The sequence below is a fragment of the Xiphophorus hellerii genome, chromosome 8, assembly GCF_003331165.1.
Source record: "Xiphophorus hellerii strain 12219 chromosome 8, Xiphophorus_hellerii-4.1, whole genome shotgun sequence".
NCBI lineage: Eukaryota > Metazoa > Chordata > Actinopteri > Cyprinodontiformes > Poeciliidae > Xiphophorus > Xiphophorus hellerii.
Genome location: NC_045679.1, coordinates 23,114,462 through 23,137,446, shown reverse-complemented (window position 1 = coordinate 23,137,446; position 22,985 = coordinate 23,114,462). Strand labels below are relative to the sequence as shown.

The 22,985-nt window shown below is 39.6% G+C and overlaps 1 long non-coding RNA gene and 1 pseudogene across 1 annotated transcript; both read right to left on the bottom strand.

Annotated features, from left to right (window-relative positions):
* Positions 1-1,447: 1,447 nt before the first annotated feature.
* Positions 1,448-19,825, bottom strand: LOC116724929 (rhotekin-like; annotated as a pseudogene).
* Positions 19,826-20,681: 856 nt separating this feature from the next.
* On the bottom strand, positions 20,682-22,926 carry LOC116724188 (uncharacterized). Its single transcript, XR_004340117.1, has 2 exons — positions 20,834-22,926; positions 20,682-20,763 (listed from the first exon to the last, which is right to left on the bottom strand). It is a non-coding gene; the product is annotated as an uncharacterized LOC116724188 (long non-coding RNA).
* Between the last annotated feature and the right edge of the window lie 59 nt (positions 22,927-22,985).

Genomic DNA, 22,985 nt, shown 5'->3' with positions numbered 1-22,985 from the left:
ACCTGGAAGCAGTAAAACGTGGCAAACACCTGCAGTGACGAGAGTTCAGAGCTGGCATGAAGCATCTTTAAATCACACAGCTAAAGGAAAACAGACAAACTGCCTTCACTCACTGAATACTCAATAATAATTAAATTAGGTTGGTTTAATTTCAATATTTATTTTTTTTCCTTTGTTTTGCTTTTTTAATCATAGGCCTCCATTTTTTTTTTAAAGACGGTATTAATAACAAATTAACGAGGACCAAGAAACACTCCAGAAAATGGAGAATTAGTTTTTTGTTTTTTTGTTTTGTTTTGGAGTTTCTTCGTCATTGAATAATGGTAAACTGAATAAGATTTTTCCAGGCCTGGGTGTGTCTTGCAAAATTGAACTTTGCTGTCCAAAAATTATGGGTATAAAAATGAGCACACATAGGGTCAACTTGAATGACACCATCGCTTGAAAACTGCTTCCTGAAGTCATTATTGTCTGGTGTTGAAATTTGCTGGATGACAGTTTGACGTTCATGGATGTAATTCATCAAATCTCTGAATTCATCAAATCAAATTCAGTGAATTCAAATTCAAATCGTTTTTTCTTCTTTTGGGGAAGAAGAAGAAGAAAAAAAGGACTGTTTTGGGCATTTCTTTAAGGCAAAACCTTAAGGAAATGCAGCTGCCAGTGGAGCAAAGAATAGTTGTGTGCAGACTCAAATGCCTGACACTGGTTTTTATTTGTAAAAAATAAATAAATAAAATCCAAATACCCATAACAGATAGAGATTTGTGGTTGTGTCAAAAACGTTAAAAACACATGACTACATTAGCAAAGCGCAAATTACATTTAAGATTAATAATAAATTGGCTCTTAAGACATACTGTATTTCAAACCATTGGCCGTTTAAGTCTCTGTGAGTTCTTAGAAATCTTAGATTAGATAGAATAATTCTGCTCGGTGCTGGAATGTTGAACAGATTGTTCTTGGAAGTGTTTTTACCAAGTTACGAGAAAAATGACGCACTGTGTTGTGGATCATGTTACAGGATTGTACCGTGTAGAATGATTGACCGTCCTTCTGCAGCTACTTGTACGGCTTATTTAACGGCAACTATGGAGTATTTAAAAATATATATACATATTTATGCAAAGTTAGGCTCTTCAGCTGAGGATTTAGCTACTAAATACGGTGAATTTGGCTCCTGCATTCCTTTTGGAATGACGTTTGGTTTTTCTAGATAGATAGATAGCAGATAGATAGCATTTATTGTCATTGAACAGGATTCAACGAAATTTCTATCGCAACTCCTGTGCAAAACGTCACATGTATACAATAAATAAAATAAACAAACACACAATAACAATAATAACAATATATACAACTAAAATTAACTAAAGGCACTCAACCTTTAGTTAATTTTAGTTGTATATATTGTTATTATTATTAATTAGTTATTAATTCTAGGCGGTGTGGATCACTTTCTTCTGGATGCCAGGCGATTACATTACACTGCATTGCAGTTGATCAACTACTGTATGCATCGTAGGCAGCAAGGAAGTTTATTTTTGTTGTCCGTTTTCTTTTTTTTCAAGAGGAAATGCAAACTGCATCTTTGGAGGGAAATTTTCAGATGAAATATGAGGAAAGGACAAGCTGGCGTTGGGTGATCATTCTCTACTCATTTGTTCAACATCGCCGCTTCTGAAGTGACTTTTTTAATTTGCTTTACCACATCCCTGAGATGTGGTAAAGCGATCTCTGAGACGTCTCTGAGATGTGATAAAGAGAGTAATGGCGTGCCAGAGATGCAAGCCTTCGATGTGCATTACTGGCACCAATCGACTCGTGTCGTATGATTTGGTGCTCTGCAGGGTCGCCGTTACGTTTTCTTTTTGCTTCCGGCCGTCTTTGGACTCATTTAACCCGTTCGGCCTTGGAATCAACATTAATGTGGAGATTTCAAACTGCGTGGAACCACTGATTACATCTGCTGCAGTGGTTAAAGCCTCAAATCCAACAAAAGAGAAACAGAAACTATGCATGCAGAAGGTTATAAAAAAAACCTGCTTTATCACTTTTAATGAATTTTCCAATCAAGGAAGAAACTAAAAATAGGGTGTGACTTATTCCCCTTCCACATCCAAATCCAATCCAGAGTATCTTGTTTAGATTCCTCCTGTGTGGTTTTTTTGTTGTTGTTAATCACTCAGGCTTTGGTTCGCTGTCGTCTCCCGTAAATCCTAAGCGTAACGATCTTTTCCAGACTTCAGTAACGTCAGATGATAAGTGGAAATTTCTACTTTTAGGAGAAAATTTTCTTTTAAGTTTTAAAGTGGGACAAAGAGCAGCTCACAAATTTGATTAACATGTGAAGCTGAGAAAGCACCTCAAGTTTATAAATTTGAAATGAAGCGAGCACATTGGGAATTAATCTCTTAACATCTTTTGCTGACATTTTGCATAAATTCAAAATTTAACATTGGGTATTTAGCTAGGGAACCGATTTTCTTCCTAAATTTACTGAAAGTGCAAGCAGGGAAAAGTTTAAACGTTCTCCGTTTAGCGTGAGCCGTGTCCGTCCAGCTGTCGCAGCAACTCAAGTGATTCTGCACGCCAGCTGAGCATTGAGAGGACTTTCTGCGATTTATCCTGAGAGCAGAAACAGAAGCAGCGGTTTGACTGCTGCAACCAATCACACCTTTCACTGCAGTAAGAGGACAGCAACGTTCGTATTTCACGAGACAGATCTGGAATTCCAGGACCTTTTCTCGGAGAGGAGGGAGTTACTGTAAAGGAAGAGGAAGATGGAGATAATAAATCCAACTATCAAACTCAAATATTTCAAGTATAGCTCGCAGAGCCAGTAAACATCTCAAGGCGATGTTATGACGATTGGATATGAGGAAGTTTTGTTTTTTTTCCCCGCTTCCTGCCCTTCCTCCCTGTCGCATTAAAACTCTGCAACATCTCTTAACCACAAACATCTTGCATATATTTTCATCGGCATGACTGACGTTTTTGTCAGCAGGCGTGAGAGATAACGCGGTCGGTCCTGACGACAGCGTCTGACATTCTGTCCCGGCTCATTTATGGGTTCTGCTGTTAATCACTCAGACTCGTTTGTCCGCTTTAAGGTCTGGTTTCTCCCCAACTTGTTGGTGATAAACACTGAACCTCTGTGTGGGTGTGTGTGTGTGTGTTTTGTTGCTTTTTGTCTGAATTTCTGGCATGAAAGAACAGGCACAATTGCTGAAATATCAATGTGTGTATTGATGTGAAGATTTAAGTCTTCCACAATGAAGTGGTTTTTGAACTGGCGTTACGCGCAATCTGGTTTTTACAAATTCTGCTCGTCTCTACTTGATCTGTGCGGCTATCGAGTCTGCATAGATTTAATATTTCTTATCAATAATGGGGAAATCTATTCAAAAATCATATTGTAAAAAAAAATCTTAATTCAAAAGTGTTGCAAATACAGATATGAAATATTCTCACGTTTTAGCTGAAATTTCAACACAATTTTGCAATATTTTTTTGCCATACTTGTGTTTTAAATCATTTTAACAGCTGCTTTCATTTAGTTTGCACCTAAAAAAAAATGTATTTAATATTAGTACTGAATTGGAAACAAGAAAAGCTGATAACTAATTCACTGGGTCTTTGAGCTGCAAACGTTAGAGCCAGAAATCAATATTTCAAATTAATGTGGAAACAGAAAATTAAGAGGAAAGCAAATGTTGGACTTGCTTGTCAACTGCACAAAACCATAATCTTGGATTGTTGAGTATGTCTGACAAAGCAGTAAGTCCAGTGCTGTATGATTATTATATGAAGAAAAACCTCTTGCTCTGGTCCCAGTGTGTCAAATAGAAAAGCCTGTAAAGTAGTTGATTTATGACTTTCACGTCTTGAAGATTTATAGTTTTTTTTTTTTTCTTCAGTTATTAAGCTTTCTGAATGAACCGAATTGATTTAATATAAACGACATTTTCTCTCTCACTGACATTAAATCAAACCAGGCGATTCTTGTTCTTGGTTTTGAATCATTACTAACGTATTTGCTAAATGCCTGAATGGAAAAAAATATATATCTTATTTACCTTCTTAAAATTCTGAAGTTTACATCCACTGATCTCATCGTTTTATGCCTTTCTAAGGTTACTTGCACACAAATATGGATACATTTTACATCGCTGTGTGACGTCATGGAAATCCAAGACAAATTATCCAAGATATCAGGAAAATAATTATGTATGGTTCACCTTTTAGTATCGTTTTTCAGATGTCTGAGAGTGTCACATTCATCTGTCCAAAAACAAAATCTTACCAAGACATTTTGGTCCAGCTTCTAGTGCAAATATCTTAGTATTCTTTGAATAAGAAATCTAACATACAAGTAATTTTTAGCTAGATATAGATATCGATAATTCCTTAATATTGATGAAAAAGTTCCTGTTCCATTGGTAAATAAATTCACTTGGACATTTTTCTCATCTTACAAGTGAAATAATTTGCCATTGGAACGAGTACTTTTTCAAAATTACTAAGGATTTGTGTTAAAACGAGCACCTACATACATCTCGGTGAAAAGTTACGTTCATACATTAGTTTTGTCTTATTTCAAGCGTACTTAGACATTTGCACCAGAAACTAGTCCAAAAACACTTGGTAAGATGGGGTTCATACCGGCATACACTGCAAAAACACAATGTGGGTGTTCAGCTTTCACATGATTCAGGAAATAGACGGGATCTGCTTACCAGGAATGCATGTACTTTGGCACAAAACTGTACGCATCACCCCCACGTCAAATACACGTAAAAGACCAAAATCCTGTGCCTACATGGGCTGAAAGGCCACAGAGAGAAGAACGACAAATATGTCAATTTAAATCGAGGATGCCTTTCATGGCATCTTTTCAATTCTCGTTTTCTGCAACTATGAATTGTTTGGCCTTCGTTAGCATAGTTATATTTTAAATAAAATATGAAAAGCCTGGGAACCTGAAGCATCGGGGTGGCAGCATCGTGTTTTGGTGAAGGAGGGACTGGTGTACTTCAAGAATTAAATCGGCATAATGCGGAAAAACATTATGTGGAAATATAGAAGCAACATCAGTCAGGAAGTTAAAGCTTGAGCACAAGTAAGGCTTGCATTGTGGATGCCCCTCATCACATCACCACAATAATTACAAAGTGTCTTATCCACAGCAAAGTCAATGTCTTGGAGCGGCCATCACTAAGCTCAGTTCTCTCAGAACTGCTGCATTTATACTGAGATTACTTCATACAGCGTCGGAGTTATTTTAATTTAATTTAATTCATGTATGAAGGAAAATGGTAAAGCAAAGTCTCATTTAGGATATCAGTAAAAGGGGCAGACAGAAACTCTGTACCACACACACAAATAAAATCTTTAAAACCAAACATCACACAATTCTGTGTTTTCATACATAAAAAAATTGGAAAATACGTTGAAATATGTGGCTGTAGCACAAGAGTTAACTTCTAGAGGTAAGAACAGTTTTGAAATGCTCTGTAAATGTTGATATTTTCTTTGTCAGATGAGACGTTTGTCTGCCAACACTTTAAACTGAGGGCGATGGCAGCGACTGCCGTTTCAGCTCGTCTCCATAACAGTAACGTAAACAACCGCACAGCCGTAAAACACACACACACACACCCCTACACACCCACACACACCCACACACGCACACACACGCCCACACACAGAGAGAAAACAAAACACTGCATTGCTGTCAATTTAAATCAAGGATCCCTTTCATGGCATCTTTTCAACTATCGTTTTCTGCACTGGCATCAGTTCAGAGGGAAGTCTCAAACAAAAGGACAAAGCAAGAGGAAATTAACTAAATTGAAAAAGAATGTGTTAACTAATCGTTTTGAAAGAGGAGGGGGAAAAAAACAACTCCAAGAAAAAACCCTGAAATCAGAGACGTGTGTGTGTCGTCCCAGAAATGCTTGAATGCAACGGCGCCGCTGTGCGTTTTAGAGACGTTACCCGTTTCATGAAACAGAGATCCCTGCTTGGCCGTTTTGGGTTTCCTGGACCGCGGCGCCTCAATCGCCATCACCTCGTCGCAACACCGTTTCCTCTGACCTGAAACAGTCCAAGTCGGCAATTACACACACAGTAATACGAACAAAGAAGTATTCATTAACAGATTTTTGTAATTGTGCTATCATGACGTCTAGTCAAGTTCAGGTTTTCGTTATACCTGCTGTACCACATGTCAGTCAGGAGGCCCAGAGGGTGAAAACACACACACACCATTACACACACGTGTGATATTTTCAGTTGTTCCGTCTTTACATTTTCATCATTAATTGTAGTGACAGATTACCAACAGCAATTTTTTTTTTGAGGTTTCAGCAAATTTGTGTTGACCACAAAGCAGCTTATTTTATGTCAACTAACAAAAGTCTAAGTCTAATGTTCTGTAAGAGGAAAGCAGTAGTAGTCGGCTATAGTCAGGAAAGCCAATCAAAAGCATTTTCAGCCACTTTGTTAAGAGTACAGACCCTTTTTGGTTGATAAAAATACATCAAAGTCTTTATTGGTCTTTGTTTTGCCATTTCAGCAACATCCTAATTATTTAGACCTGCCCTAAATAATGAAGGCAACAACATAATTGGCACGTGAAAAGAAAAGTGTCCAGTTTCTAGGTGTGGAAGATATGAACTCAAAATATTTTGCGGTGCTGTTGTAATAATGACAAAAGTGATAAGAACTATTTGTTACGCCTTTTTTTTAAATTTTTTTTTTAAGGTAACTCTACGGCTCAGACTGCGTCACAGCAATAACAGTCCCACAAACAAATGCTGCCCTGGAGGATCATTCCCATTGGAAATACTTTTCTTTAGGACTCCAGTCACACTGTGACCAGTTGCAAATTTGTTGGCTTTTGATGCTTTCATTGAACAAACAACGCAGAAGTTTCTAGATTTTGTACAATGACCATTAAAAGTGAACCTACCAACACTTTACATCCCCCTGAAAACGGCGACGCATTGTCGAGCTGGGAGGGTAGAAAGACAGAAACTTAAAAAGATTTAACACTGGGGCAATTGTTTACCTTCTGGCAGGACGATGCCAGATGGGAAATGAACTGGTTTTAAGGTGTTAGTGGCCTAGCAAAAGTCCAAACAGTGATCTACTTCATGTGAGAAAACTCAAAGACTCTAGATGTGCAAAAGTGTTGGGTGGTTCTACAAAGTATCGACTCTGTAGAAGTGAACAAACACCAATCAGGCTTTTCTTCGTAAAACCTTTTGAAAACTATGCACCATGCAGCCGAAACACAAAATCTTATCAAGTATTTTTAGTAGTTCTTCTGTGCAAAAGTCTTGGTAAACTTAAAATTATGGAGCCCTCAAGAGGACATGTTGAAAAAAATGTATTTTGCGTTCCCTCGCAATACTGTACTGATCAGTTCATGCGGCGTAATTGAATACTGTAAGCCTTTCTTACGGTGGGCACCGTACTTTCTGCTTTAATATAAGATTATGTGAGGATTTTCCATGAATGTTAGTATCTTTTTGTGAAATATCTGAAGTTTTATATCTTTTTCTTTAGTATAGAAAGGCACCACAAACCTGTGATATAAACAGAAACTTTCCGTAAGTAGGAAAGAAATAAAAATACATCCTAATTTGGACTATTTCTGAGTTATTACTGCGGTGTAATAAGTCGTCTGACAGTTTTGATTGTGTCTCTGTTGTGCTGGTTGTCTAAAGGGCCGTTTTCATGTTCAGCTCCATCTCAGCCTTAACAGACATAAACATGCAGTGAATACATCGATTTTCAATCAGTGTTTTGCACCAAAGACTTAATAATAACAAACAAGTTTTATTATTAAAAACACGACAAACTGATGATGGTAAAGAGCCGCACTGGTTTAACCTCATCTGTCCGTGTATCAATCAACTCCAAACCTCTTCTTTCTTTGTTCTGTCACAATTATCAATTTATTCCATTTTGATCATCATGCTCCAAACTTTGCAAGGACTGACCGCCCCGCTCACCCGCTTCCTCACACACACAAAGCCAGCAGACCAGTATCCTTCCCATTCATACCTGATGACGTCACGCCCACATCGACACACCCACCACCCAGGTGTCAAAGTCGCGTGCTCCTGTCAGACGAGGACATATAAAATGTCAGATATTTCACAAGGAGATATTAACATACATGGAAAAACCTCACATGACCTTATATTAAAGCAGGAAGGACGGCGGCCACAGTAAGAAGGACTTACAGTGTTCAATTATGCCGCATAACTGATCAGTAAATTATTGTGAGGGAACGCAAAAGAAAAAAAAAAATTCTCCATGACCCCTGGAGGACTCCGTACAAAATATGACTGAACTAATTGAAAAGTAATTTTTCAGCAAGAAATAAGAGCTTGTTTTAGGTCGGTAATTCTTTATTATTGATAAGATAGATAAGAAAACGAACTGAGATGATTTCACTTCTAATAAAACATTTTTCCCCATAAGTGAAATAACCTGCCAGTGGACCCAATACTTTATCAATACTGAGAAATGATTTACTAAAACCCACCTCCTATATCTGGCTGAAAAGTTGCTTATTAGTCACTTGAAATGAGACAAAACTAAAATAAATAAATAAACTACCGAGTAAAACGTTGCGGTTCACGTTTGCTTCGGTACCTGTGAATTCTGCAAAGCTGGTCGGTTCGCTCCAAATTCCCCTCTGCTCAGTTCCCGCAAGCGGCGACAACGCCCTGCGCTGCATCGGCTTGAAACCAACGACCTGCTTTCACTTTGCTAATAATAGCCCGAGCAGTTTTCATAGCAGGTAAGAGCTTAAAATAAACAAGATTTATTCTTCAGATAATTTCCTTACTCAGGTTGTAGACATGTTGCTGGAGGGCCTTGTTCCAGCCTGGCAGGTCTGCGTAGGCCGCATTCTCTCTTTGAGGCCGCATGCTAATGCTAATCTGTAGCCTGTGGACAGGATCGCTTTCAGACGGACACACCTTGGTATCCTGAAGGCGGGGAAAAAATGTAAACAAAATACAGAAATTGTGTAAGTTTGATATTTAATTTAGATTTCTCAGAAGATTTCTGCAAGAACATCTACATTAATATAATAACATAGTACAGTATATATGTATATGTACCGTATTTTCCGCACTATAAGGCGCACCGCATTATAAGGTGCACTGTCGGCTTTTGAGAAGATTGAAGGGTTTTAGGTGCGCCTTATAGTGCGGAAAATACAGTACACATTTTGGTATATATATCCAAATTTAGACTAGTCTAAATTCTCGTCAGCTAAGGCTCAGGGCAAATGTTCTCTGATAAATCCCTTCACAGACCAGCTGTATTTATGATTAAATCACATACAGGTAGACTGTTTACTGTTTGAGGGACTTCTCTTCAATGTGTTGAAATAGATTTCATTTAAGGGCGTCGGCCCCAGTCTGTTACCATGACGCTGCCAGCACCAATGTTTCACGCAGTGCTTGTTTTTTTTTTAATCATTATTATTTTTAGGCCAGTTTTGGTTGAATTTGGTCTGTCCTGACCAGAGCACCTTCCTCCACATGCGAGTTTGACTTTTTTGTGAAAGAATTGGGAAAAGTTCAGGTAACAAATAAACACTTTGGACTGCAGGTGCATCCTTTAGCAGGAATGGAAATCCGAGTGAACTTCCTCTTCATCTCGTGAGACAGGACAGGATCGATAGGCATTTCTTTTGGTTTCCTGAGCCGGGTCACATTTTACCACGTTGGAAAAACTGGCTTGGTGGAAGAGGTACACGTGGCTTTTGAATATTGCAATGATAAACGTACGTAGCTTGTCTGAACTTCATCTCAAGTTTAACATTAATCAAGATCCGTCGTCAGGAAGGTGTTTAATGTTCAAGGGCTAAGAGAAAACATCCTTTTTGCATTGGGATTTTCTTTTTTCCAACATTCGCAGTTAAATCTAACGTGACAACGATGATGGAAAAACAAAACACCGAAAAAAACACACGTCAAAGAGATTTGACATGGAATCAGAAGTAGACGCAAAACGCAATACGAGCCAAAACACAGCTTTTATTCCCCCCCCTCCTGTTTAACAATGGCTTTTCCGCTTAGCAAGCAGGTTATGCCAGTCTGTGATTGATGAGGAGGGATCCGATTGCCCGTGTTGAATGAGTGGCCTCGCATTCAGCACGACAGCAATCGATGCATAAAAGGTTTATTTTCTATCCAACGCTCAAGAATCAAGAGTGAGAAACTTACAGGAATCAGAATGTGCCACTCGCTGATCAGATTAAAAGTTAAATTTGAAAATAACCTTTAAGCAGGTATTAAAAACTTTCTATTTATTGTTCTGGTGTAATATTTTAATCTTAAATATCATGTTTGTATCAGCCCCCAGCAGAAAATCATCATGATTATTGAATATGATTGCACATTGGAATGCATTGCATTGATAAAATGTACAAATAACTTCAAGAAAAACAAAAACTCCCATCCTCATGCAGTGTGGTTGTTCCATAAGCAAAAAGTTAATGAACCGTATTAAAAGAACATTTCCTCTTCACTCTCACTTCCTCATAATTGTTTTATACTGATGCACTGGTATGTGGTAGCTGGCATTTACCAAAAATAAATGTAAAAAGAGATCCATCTGCAAAGGAGGAAACAAAGGTGTCACAAGGAACAAGATCTGATAAATTGTCATTATGTAAGAAAAGAGTCAGGTGGACTTTTTTTTTTTTTTTACACATGTCTGTCTGCAGGTTTCTTGGTTAAACTGGTCCTTTTTGACGTCACTGGTTAATGCCTTATCCTAAACCGTACAGATTAACCATGAGATTATTTTCTCTCCCCACCCCCCTTTCCTCGTCATCCCGCAGGCAACAACAGTCACACATGCTGTCCAAACTCGAGGTATTTCTCAGGAAGGTCTCCAGGATGTTTGGTAAATTTGGCATGTATACATTCAGTTGTCCAACCCAGTGGTTACATATGTACATCTGAAATAAATACTGTTTTGCGTCTGAAAAGTCAGCGATCAAAGTTAGAGGAAACATGGCCCACGTTTCATCAAGATCAACTCTGCATGAGAAGCCACACATTGGGAACCTACAGTATATTTGTGTTTCGACACAATAAAAATCCACGAAACTGAAGCGCCGCACTATTGTAATTGAAAATCTTAACTCCGCTAGTGAGCCAATATTGGGTTATCATTGGGGCTTTAACCACATCATAATCCAAAGCATATGGCAAATCATTATAGGAATGATTTATCAGAAACTAAAATCTACTGAGTTTAAAGGAGGAATGGTGAATGTACAATCTCTCTAGATCACCTACAGAGGAATGGCGAATGATCCGCTCTGCATCCTTTCGTCTTGTGAAATGTTTTGGAAGTTTAAAAATTGTTTGCACTGTGTGATTATCCAGGTGCAATATTGATAAATTTAGTCACTTAAATAGGTGTCCCTATAACACGCTGTGGTTAATTTAGAAGTTATTCCGTCATACTTATAGTACAAGTTATACTGTCACAAACACCCTGCAGAAGTGCCTGAGGAAAAACTGCAGAGCTTCAAATGACACGCCGCAAGCTGATGAGCTATAAATCAGTAGACTGTAGCTCAGGCTGGTTTTTCTCAACTGTGCAACAGGTGAGTAGTTTGAGGTAAACAACTTCATTTCTTTACAAATCAACATTTTTAAAAAAATAAATAAATAAATGAAAGCAGCTAAAAAAAATAAAACAAAAAAACCAGACAGCTCAGTTCCTGTGTAGATCAGCGTTTTGATGAACATGTCACTGGGTGCAATTAGTCAAGTCCTATTTTTGAGCATTCATTTTTAATAATCAACTACACCGCTCACAGTTAACCCAAGACGCTAATAGACCTCAGCCATGACTGTTTAAAGATAGTAAAGGGGGGTTTTAACTTTCATATTTTCTAAAAATATGTTTGTGCACGACTATTGGACAAATATTACTTTACAAAACGATCAGGCAACTAAATGAAAAACGTTTTCACACCACACTTATTTTCATCTCTTGAAAGCAACACTATGTATCCTGTGAAAAACATGTCATTCACATATTTGCTATTATGTCGGTGACAGAATGGCATGACAGATAATCTGAATGAACACAAAGAGCTACTCTGCCTTCTCCTCGTCGACGGGCCGCTGCCTCCCCGTTTCCCTCTGCTGCGCTACAGCCGGTTCGGCACAGTGTAGGGTGACGAGTTCACGGCTAACGTCACGCTTCTCATCAAACGTTCTGCACTTACTTTGCTTCTATTCTCAACACGTTTCTTGCCGCCCTGTGGACTGTATGCGACAAAACGTTGGATGGTGATCATGTTCCTACATCAGAGCAATTTCAAACGAGACTTTTGGTCTTTTAACTGACTCAAAGTAAAAACAAAATCTCTTTTTTTTTTGGTCCATTTTGCCTAAATTAAAGAAGTTGCCTCATATATACACACATTTCGATATAAAGGGCATCGACCTCCTTCGTCCACACGCTCCCTCTTTACACAGAAGCACCTCTTTACCACCTGCTGCACTTGAATAAATTGGAGTTAGAATAAAATGCCTAAAAATAATTCCAAATAATTGCAAACAGTGCAATCTCTCAATATTTTTGTTTCCCCTTAATGACATGCGGATCCTTCCATGTTCATGGACTTTGTGTAAATAATATGAATATGTTAACTTAAATGGACTTGCAAAAGAGTAGCCGTTTCAACCCCACTTGTGAAAAGCAGAGAAGGGCAACACTTGTTGCCACCCGCAGTAAAAATGTGTTGAAGTCTAAGAAATTCTAATTAAACACCTCCCCCCACAAAAACAGAAAGAAAAAACACAATAAAAGCTCTTGTGGCTGATCTGAGATTTTTATTTCACCTCCCTCTGCTTGGTAAGAAAAATCTCGGCTCCTCATCCAGCCCCATTTGTCACAGCCGTCTATTTTATTTATTTTTATTTTTTTTCATAAGCAGGGCTTGGCATGCAGATATTTTCCTCGCAGCCACTTCCTGACTCACAGATCAACAAACCTCTGATCTACTTCAGTGTGTTGTCCGTTTTTCTTTCCGTTTGTTTACTTATTTATTTAAGAGTCGGTGAGAGAATTGGGCAATCTGCTTGACATCACCAGTCTAGCAGGAAGTCGCAGATAACTTAAAAATTAAAGTGTATATTTGAAAGGAATGCTTCAGTTATGGTTGTTGAATAGGAAAATAATTGTGACACCAGACGATGTTTCTTCTTACCACAACATGCAATAAATACTCTAAAGGTGTGAATTTCAGTGGGGAATGACATTACTGTGAAGACGATCCATTTATCGACGGCTACAACATGAATTCTTATACACACTTATAAGATGATCTTATAAGTGTGTAGGAAGCTGCAGCATAGAAACACTTTTGGTGTGTGCTTCTGCAGCTGTATTTGACTGAATTCATTCCATACTCTGATCTTTGAGTAAACATTTTCACAAATCCTCTTTATTAAACTACTTTAATAAATAACCGAATAGATTAGTGTGATATCTGACCGAGAGTGGGGAGAAATAATCCGGATTTAAACCGTGAAACTCTCAAAGCAGCTTTGTTCGTGTTTTTACTCACTGGTGCCCTCTAGTGGGTTTGTCCTGCGACTGCAACCAACCCAAGAAGCAACATGTCTGCATCTTTGCATTGACCTCATTCTGACTTTGCATATTTCAAACCCAAACCTTTGTGACGGGGATCACAAGCAGAGGCTCGTCCTCCGACTCCAGCTCTTCTCCACTTCGACAGCAGAGAAGAGTTTGGCCTGCGAGGCCACAGTAGAAGTTTCCCCAATGACCTGCGTCGTCCTCAAGCTGAGTGAGAGCAATAAAGAAACAAAGACACACGCAAGTAAATCAGAATCAAAGGGAGTTGTTGTGATTGGTGGCAAAAAGAAATGTTACAATATGTATTCACCTTGATCTTAAGTTGGCCCCTCGTCGCTGGCCGAGTCATGCATAAAGGCTGGGCGACTAAGCGGCAGCACGTTTCCGTACCGAGGCAACCAGAATGGACTATCCTCTGGAAAAAGAAGGAAAAAAAAAAGACAAAAAGCCTAAATCATACTTTAAAAAAAAAATACAATAAGAGGGAAACAACAGGAAATTACCAGTTGCTGAAAGTGTTAAATCATGCGTCTTGAAACCCTCTCTGACATAGTCAGTGTTGTCTGGGCCAACAGGTTATACTTTGGGCCCCTATGAATGCAAAGAAATTCATACAATCAGAGTTTCTTTAAAAAATAAAATCATAATAATTAAACGTGTTCCAAGGGCCGCGCCCACAGTGCAGAAGGAGGTGAAACTTGTCCAGGCCTCGGGCAGACGGAGCCGCATGCAGGACGCAGACTCAAACGCGGCCCAGATCTTTTTCCGGGCATCCCCTCCCAGGAAGATCATTCTCCTGGGAGCCGGGGCCGCCGGAGGGAAATCCTCGGCCCCGCAGCAGCTGTAGATCTCGACAAGGAGCGAGAAGCCCGGACCCGCCTCGTCGCTGGGCTGCACAGGGACGCAGTTGGTAGCACTGTTGCCTTGCAGCAAGAAAGTCCTGGGTTCGAATCCCGGCCGGGGTCTTTCTGCACAGAGTTTGCATGTTCTCCCTGTGCATGCGTGGGTTCTCTCAGGGTTCTCCGGCTTCCTCCCACAGTCCAAAAACATGACTGTCAGGTTAATTGGTCTCTAAATTCTCCCTAGATGTGAGTGTGTGTGTGAATGGTTGTTTGTCCTGTGTGTCTCTGTGTTGCCCTGCGCCAGACTGGCGACCTGTCCAGGGTGAACCCCGCCTCTCGCCCGGAACGTTAGCTGGAGATAGACACCATCACCTCCTGACCCCACTGGGGACAAGGGTGTTAGAAAATGGATGGATGGATAATAATAATAATAATCTGGGTTTTGAGACACTTTTTTAGTCACCTACAATTTGTCCCTGAGACATTTAGACAAGTTCAATGAATTATTTTTAAAAACTATTACAAAGCGAAACAAAGATTAATTGCACAAACATGCAACTATTTTTATTAAACAGGATCGTTTTTCCACTGATGTGAAAACGTGACATCTAAAATGAAAATATTACATCAGAACAACAACAACAAAACTAATTTAATAAAAAGGTGGGTACTTTTTTTTAATCTGACAAATCTGGACACATTTTAATTTATGCATTAATGTTTTATAACTGTGGGAGGAAGCCAGAGTAAGGCGACAGTGCTACCAGCTGCACGAAACTTACATTTGTGTGTGATCACTCTATGGCTATGAAGTTTTGGGGTTTTTTTGCCCTCATCTCTGCCATTTGCTTACCTCCTTTGTTTTTGAAGTACTCAGTCTTTCCACATGAGGGGGATTCGCAGGTCTGCAGAGTGCAAATTAAAAAGTCAGAGATGCAAAAAAAAAAAAGAAGTTTGTTGCAACAAGCAGCTAAGTACGATTTGTACAAAAGACATTTTGTTACCTGAAAATGACACTTTCCCAGTACATGGCACTGCATCTTCAGATATCCTGCTGTCAAAATAACCAGTAGTCAGCCGTCCACGTCCAGGAAATATGGAAAATAAAAGAAGCAAAACGGGGTTTTTTCGTCTATTCTAAAATCGAAAAGCAATTCCCTTAAGCAGTATTGACACATCGGTTGCATGTTCACGACTCTCGCACCTGAAGATACAACTTAGAAATGGAAATTCTGGATCTAGTCATTGTGTAATATAAACACAGCTCATACATCTCCAAGTAACCTTGCCTGACATCTTGTCTGCTGGCACAGGCTGCGCATTTTCTCGCAAAAGTTACTTCTTCGGTTCGCTTTTTAACGAAGAAAAGAAAAAAAAAAGACTTTTTAAGTTCCTCATTTACATGCGTCTCCCTGAGCAATTACCTTCCAGTGAAAACATGCACACGCTCAAACCCTGTGCTTCTACCGACCCGTGTCCCTCTCTCTCTCTCCCTAAGATCTGTGCTCTCCTCATCCTCTGCAGCTGGCCGAGCAGAGCCAGGATGCGGGCGTTGCAGGTCAGCAGGCTCTTGGGGGCCTCCAGGGCCTGATCTCTCTGGGAGCAGGCGGCCAGCAGTTTTGTAGGCTCCCTCTCCTGCATGCGCACCTCCCTCTCAATCTGCTGCAGCGCTCTCTCCTCCTGTTAGGGACGAGACGACGGCGTAATGCGACGCATCCAAGAAAGTCTGCACTGGCAACATTGAGAACGGAGGATGTGCTACAAAAAAAACAAAAAAAACAGACATAAAAAGGCGAGGCAAGAGAATCTTAATTATATAGGACATTTTCAGCAATAAGGCAGTTCAAAGTGCTTTACATGAATTAGAAGGAGGTACTAGAAAAACAAAACAAAAAAAGACAAAAGCACTACACAATTTAAACTCATGGGGCATTATCTAGATCTAAAGTTTGTTCTCGATTAGCAAGGTGAAGAACAAGTGCTCCACAATTTATAAACTCGTAGGAGTTTCTGTGTCTCCGTGTTTGATTCTTGTTCTGGGTCTCTGCTTAGTAAGAATAAAGCTGAATATTGGTTCCACGTGTTTAATAAGAATAAGCACTTCATAGTCTATGAACTATGAAACTACGATCTCTGGATCTTAAGTTTGTTCTGGATTAACTAGGTATAAAACTAAATGTTGGCTCCAGTTGTTCTGGGTTGCTAAGTCAATAGTGTTTTCTAAGCTTGTTCCAGATTTGGAAAGCACGAAACTAAATGTCCGCAGATGAGACTCCCATGGCGATGCTGGAGGAGCTGCAAAAGTCCACAGCTCAGGTGGGACTGTTGACCCGCTCTCCACATGTCTGACCTTTTTGAACGAACAGCAAGAACTGTGCCAAGTTTGCCACAAGGGGGCGCTGAGCTGAGACCGAAAGGACAAAAGCTGTGTGTTCAATACAACGCATAACCATGCACATGGAGAATCCTTTGAATTTGAGTTTTGGATTTTATTTATTTCATAAAGGGAACAATGCATGCTAAACATGAATGCATCACGCAAGTATGCTTGATTTATCCAAATTTTCATCTGTAGAGGCAGGTTGATGGAAGGGATTTAAAAAATAAAAATACAATCGACATGATTAAAAACATACATGACCTGTGATTCTTGACAGATTCCAATGGATTGCAAAAAGTAGCATCATTTACAGAAGACATCAATAAAAATTAAAAGTCACATCCTTAAGTAAACATTGGTTCATTGAAAAATGATTCAAAACATGAGTATAGTTTTGATGACGTAACCACTGATTAAGTCAAATGATGTAACATTTTAGCTCCAATGGTAGCGTATTCCACCAGTTTGAAGCCCGACCACAAAATGACGATTAGCTGAAAGAACCTCTTCTGCATGGCATTTTACAATCTCTTCCTACTAATTGCTCTTGTAGTTGTGTTTGATCATAAACAGAAACGTAACCCATCCCTTCGTCGACTCCTTGTTCGGAGGAGTTGATGACAAGATAGATGGGAACCTGTTGGAACCTGCGTTAGACGTACCGGGGCAGAAAGGCTCATCTTCCAGCAGGAAAACGACGCTCCGCCCAGACAGACCAGGCTTCGTCTGGTCTGACTGAGCTGGAGCCGTTTTGTAAAGAATGGGCAAATCATCGGTCTGCAGCACCCAAAACATCATGCAGCTGTAACCGCAGAGAAAAGATGCAGTTGTAGAAAGAACTGACTCAGGTAGATTAGATCCAACTCATGGAGCGTTTCTCAGATTTTTACCTCCTCATCCCCCTAAACACACACATCACAAATATGCACCATTTTGAGTTGAACTTTTATAAAAAGGGAACCCAGTGAAATACACAAATATTTGTCACATTAATGTGGCAAAATGTGAAAAAGTTTAAGGTAGATTAATACAAGGCCCTGTACAGTTAATCATGCAACAGTACTGAACACTGAAATGTTTGGAATAGTCAGCGTAGCCTCCAACCTCACAATGAGCATCTACTGTCCTCTGAGATTCAGACTCCTTTCTCTTTCATCGGCTGTACTGTACGAATTTGCTTCTTACCAAAAGTGTTGGAGTAGTCCAAGTGTCAGTGACCCTGATAACCAAAGTTCCTTACGCAAGCTTCAGTGTTGATTGGTTACTCGGAAGCGGTGTGAAAAGTGCGTTGTGCTAAAGCTAATTAATTTGTTTTGGAAGTCAACAAAACGTGGGATCATTTCGGCCTCGTCATTTTTCAGTTTTCTTGTCACAATTCAGCTTGTCGATAAAATACGGTGATCAGACTTCGTGGAGATTTTTCCCCCCCTCTTACAAGCGAGTGTAAGGGTTTTGTGCGATACCATTAATTCTGATGTTGACTGTACACGTGAAAATGAGAACCATGACCGTTAGTAACCTCGACTGAAACGCCCGGCAGACAAAGGAGGCTTTGAACCTCCAGACAGGTTGCATAAGCTCTCAGGAGTCAGGGGCAGAACACGGTACGTCTGCAATCCAGGAAGAAGTTGTCGAACAACAAACCGGTGCTAAGTTTTGTGGCACAAAACACAACGTCCTTTGTGTCCGTAATTATTTTTTTGTCCTCTTTCCAAACACTAAAAACTGCAGAGGAAGACATCCACGTAGTAAGAATTCCCAAATGCTTAAACTTTTTTTCTTCCTTTTTTAACCAAACGTACCAGAATGCAGCTGCAGTTGCTGTTTTATTCATGGTTGCAATGCATTGATCATGTCCATGGTGTGGTCTGCAGTGTTTAATGCAGCTTTTGGCCTTCCACACTGAAGGACTCCACCACTGGGTTATTTACCGCCACCCCAAAACAATCGACAGCATTTAAAATGAGTGGGATGCCTTTATTCTGCCTGAAGTTTGCATTTTCCTGTTGATCGAGCATCGGATGCAACGTCCATCTGTTAACAAAACTATTGCCGGCATAACTTGGAATCTCAGAATTGTTATAAAACGTAGTGGATTCACAACAGACTCGCTTCATTAACAAGTCATGGGTTTGAGCTTTGGGGGGATCAGAACCATGTTTCATAATTCAGCCGTGCTGGTCTGGATTCAATCTCGATGTATAATGAATAGTACATGTACCTCACTCAATAAGTTATATATATATATATATATATATATAAATAAACTCTTTTAATATTAAAGAGTTTTCTTCCTTTAATATTAAAAAACCTGATGACAAATGTTTTGTTTTGGAAACCATATGAAGGTTTTCTTTTTCTCATTGATTACTTTTTAGAGGAAATAATCGTTGATCTGCGCATCAGAACTCTGGTTTTCAGCACAGGAACCTTTTCTCCTCCGTTTGCTGACCTGGTTCCTGTCGGCCACGGCTCCACCCAGCTGAGCCTCCGTTCTGTTCGGGCTGCGCTCTCTGGGAGCGGGAGGATCCTGCAGCTGACTGGACCGCCGTTCGGGCTGGATCTGCAGACGGAGCAGTCAGCTACTGAACAGAGATCAAAACCATCTTAAGCCTCCATACAACAGTACGAAGGATTAGAGTCTCAAACATTACACTCACTCGTTCAAGCAGCTCTATAGTGGGAATAATTCAGGCCCATGTATAGAGTACTAGCTGTATAAATCATTATGAATGAATTAATGTAAAAAATAAAATAAATATGGAAGACAGTCTTGTCACAGTCTTCATATGAAAAACTTACTGTGGATTTCCGTGTGGGGAATGGGAGTTAGATGAACACAGCCAGTTCATTTGTGAATTCACAACAGAGTTGAAGAATTGCGTGATTCATTTGTAGGGTATCCAGCAATTACCGAGAGAGGATCAATGGTACCTTGCATAACTGGCAAAATCAACAGGAGTATTTCCTTACTGCCTGGTCACTTTCCAAAAATTGTCCCTGTAAGAGAGATTCAAAAATGGAGATTCATCAGAATCTCAAGTCAGGAAACAAATTATTAATGTTTGTTTTTTTTATGCAGACGGTTCCTAACAGAGTTGAAACCAGAAAAGAAAAAAAAAGGTTGAAATTACAGCTTTACATCATGGTATTCTCTTCAAAAACATAGCTGGACTGTTGCCTGGATTCCTTCATGCGTGTTTAAGAAATCTTTTGATCTCCCATGGCAACCATGCAGCTGTGCAAAACACCTGGGTGGAGCTAGCGCCACCTTAGAGAACAAAGTTCCTCATTGGAGTTGCAGTTGCCCTCCCCCAAAACTCCTTCAGACTAGCCAACAGCAATTAGCAAACACCTAGTGGAGCTGCTGAGCTCATATGAGCCACTTCTCAGTGGAACACTGGTAAAACAAATAAATTAAAAAAAACAGAGCGATATAACTTCCTGAAGGTAGAGTTTCAGAAAGGAATTTATTTAAGAGACAAAGGCCCAAGTTCAAAGCTTTATGTGTTAAATTTCTTTTAAGTCATATTATGCGCCGTGCCACTGTTGTAAATGCTGGAAAATTTCATTGGTGAAGTTAGAGCCAAACAAAATGTCACCTGCGTCTAGTCGGAGGATCTCACATGTTGTCCGTGAAAACACAAGCAGATCCTGGACTCAAATTAAGGCCCTCACTAATGCCGACTGCCGTCCAGTAACCATAAGGTGGGACCTGTGAGGGAAGGGCCTAAAGAACAAGCACCATGCTGGGAGGAAGTCTGACCCACATGCAGAATCACACACGGAAACAGAGGTGAGTTTAAGCATTTATTTTAAATATGTACAAAAAGGTAAGAACATTGCAGAAGTTCTCCTCGGTTCAGGTCTGAGGTTCATCTGCAGGAGGAGAGGCAGATTAACGGAAAAAAAAAAATCTGATGTTGCAGGTTAAATGGGCTTATAGTACCTTGCAGGCTTCTCAGAGGGAGGAAGGGAGCATAGGAACCGGCTGCAGGTGAGCACACGGTCCTGGTTCAGGCTCGAAAACACGAGAGGACCGCTGAGAATCAGAGAGAGAAGAGTGAACCAAACAGAGCTAAAAAAAAAAAAACACAGGCGAGTCACATAAATCCTAGCATTTCTCAGAAGAGTCATACACAGACCAGAGGCTACCATGTTTGAGTAATCATCCAGCAGAGAGTGGAGGCCTTGCAGCTCCTTAAATCCTCCCGGGCTGATGATCCAATGAGCTGCAGGTGTGTGGCTCTGCTGCAGCCAATCAGGAGAGACTCCGACTCGCACAAGATCCTGAGAAGAAGACGCATTTTCAAATGCCACATCTACACATCTTTAGTGAACGTAAGTATTCAGACGAGTAAATAAAATTTGTGGAGTCCAGTTGACGCCGGTAATGTTTGTAAGCTGCTGGGAGAAGAAAAAGAAGATATTCAGATGTTAGGATTTCTCAGACCTGCCTTCATTGCAGCCAAGTTCAAAATGATGCAGAACGCCAACAGATTTGGATTTAAAGTGATATTTTCATCTAACCAGCATGTGCTTTTCCCGATCTGAGTGCTGTGTGGAGCGGAGAGTCCTGATTTGAACCTGGTTAGGTCTTTCCGACTTCAACACCTGAAGCTCATCCATCAAATATGAACCGTCAGAATACCAGAGGAAGCAAGTGTTGCGTTGCAGAGCTCAGCTTCGATTCACTTTTAAACAAACACAGACGAGCTGAACTGCTGAGCCGCCTGCAGTTATTATTCTGAACTAGTCTCCGAACAAAAGGCCGAGACATTTGTCTCAAAACACTGACAGCAAGGTTCGTCACAAAAGATAAAAAAGGAAATGGCAGAACTGACGGGACAGTTAAGAGCATTAGGCCTCCACTGACAGCTGCTGTCTTCACTTGCACCGCAGAAGATGATACAAATGACAAGCATGTTTGTGTTTGGAGTTGATAAATGGCTTTTTGCAGAATGTTTAAAAAAAAAAAAAATAAATCCCTTGAAGGGAAATTAATTGTGTGTAGCAATGACTGTTCAGAGCAGCAGGTGGGACATGAAGATGAACTAAAACATATCAGTGTTAAAAAAACAAACAAAAAAACAAGCCCAGAGTGCCATGAAAGGGATCTAATAGCGTGTTGAATTTTCTTAAGTGTTTTTGGCCGTTAAAGGGTTTAATTCTACAACTTAATAAATTATACTTTTGAGCAACTTAGAAATAGTTTAAGAACTTTATCAATAAAAGCAGAGAAAATGCTGGTTGGATATAATTTTATATATTGCCCCCTCCCGCCACACCGTACAGGTGTTTAAGGAGTAGTTAAAACTTTGGAGGGAACACGGGTTTAAACTATCTTCTAGAAAAAAAAAACTTTATTAAATGTGTAGTAAGCGTTAATTTCATTAAGTCATGGAGAATTATGAACAGGGTTTCTTCCACTGTAATGCTTCTCTAGATGCAAATTTAAAACATTTCCCAACCATTTGAATGCAAAAATTTTTCAAAAGCATAGAAAAAACAAAACAACAAAACAAAATGCTGGGGAAACCAAAAGTATCAGTAAGTTCAATAAATGCTGAAGTGGAGATGTGGCGACATATAGATTGTGGATGTAAATTGGAGTTAGATTTCTGCAACTTTAAATTTCTTCCAATAGAGTGATTTAAATAGAGTCTGGCAACTAAGCTAAGCTGAAGTTTTCTCCTCACACTTTTACAAATAACTCCAGGAAATTCCAGATTTTTAAGGGACCCTGTAGCTACATGACATCAAGGTAAGAGCATAAAATGATTAGAAAAACATATTACAGTGTTGAAGTAGATAACTTATAGATTTCAGACAGATTTTCCATGTAAATTATCCTTGGCTGACAATAACATAAATAAAACTGACAGTGAAGAGGCTGATAGTTTTATTTAAGACAGAGAAATATTTAGTATTTCAGTGACATTAGAGGGAGTTTGACGGCAGAAAGCAACTACAACTGAAAAGCATATTTCTATTAATTAATTCTATTAAATATTTGTTGCTTATACTAAATCATAAAGCACTTAGATGCTACAACGTTGTTGGTCTTCTTAAGCATTTTCCCACATTTCAGAGCCTTTAAC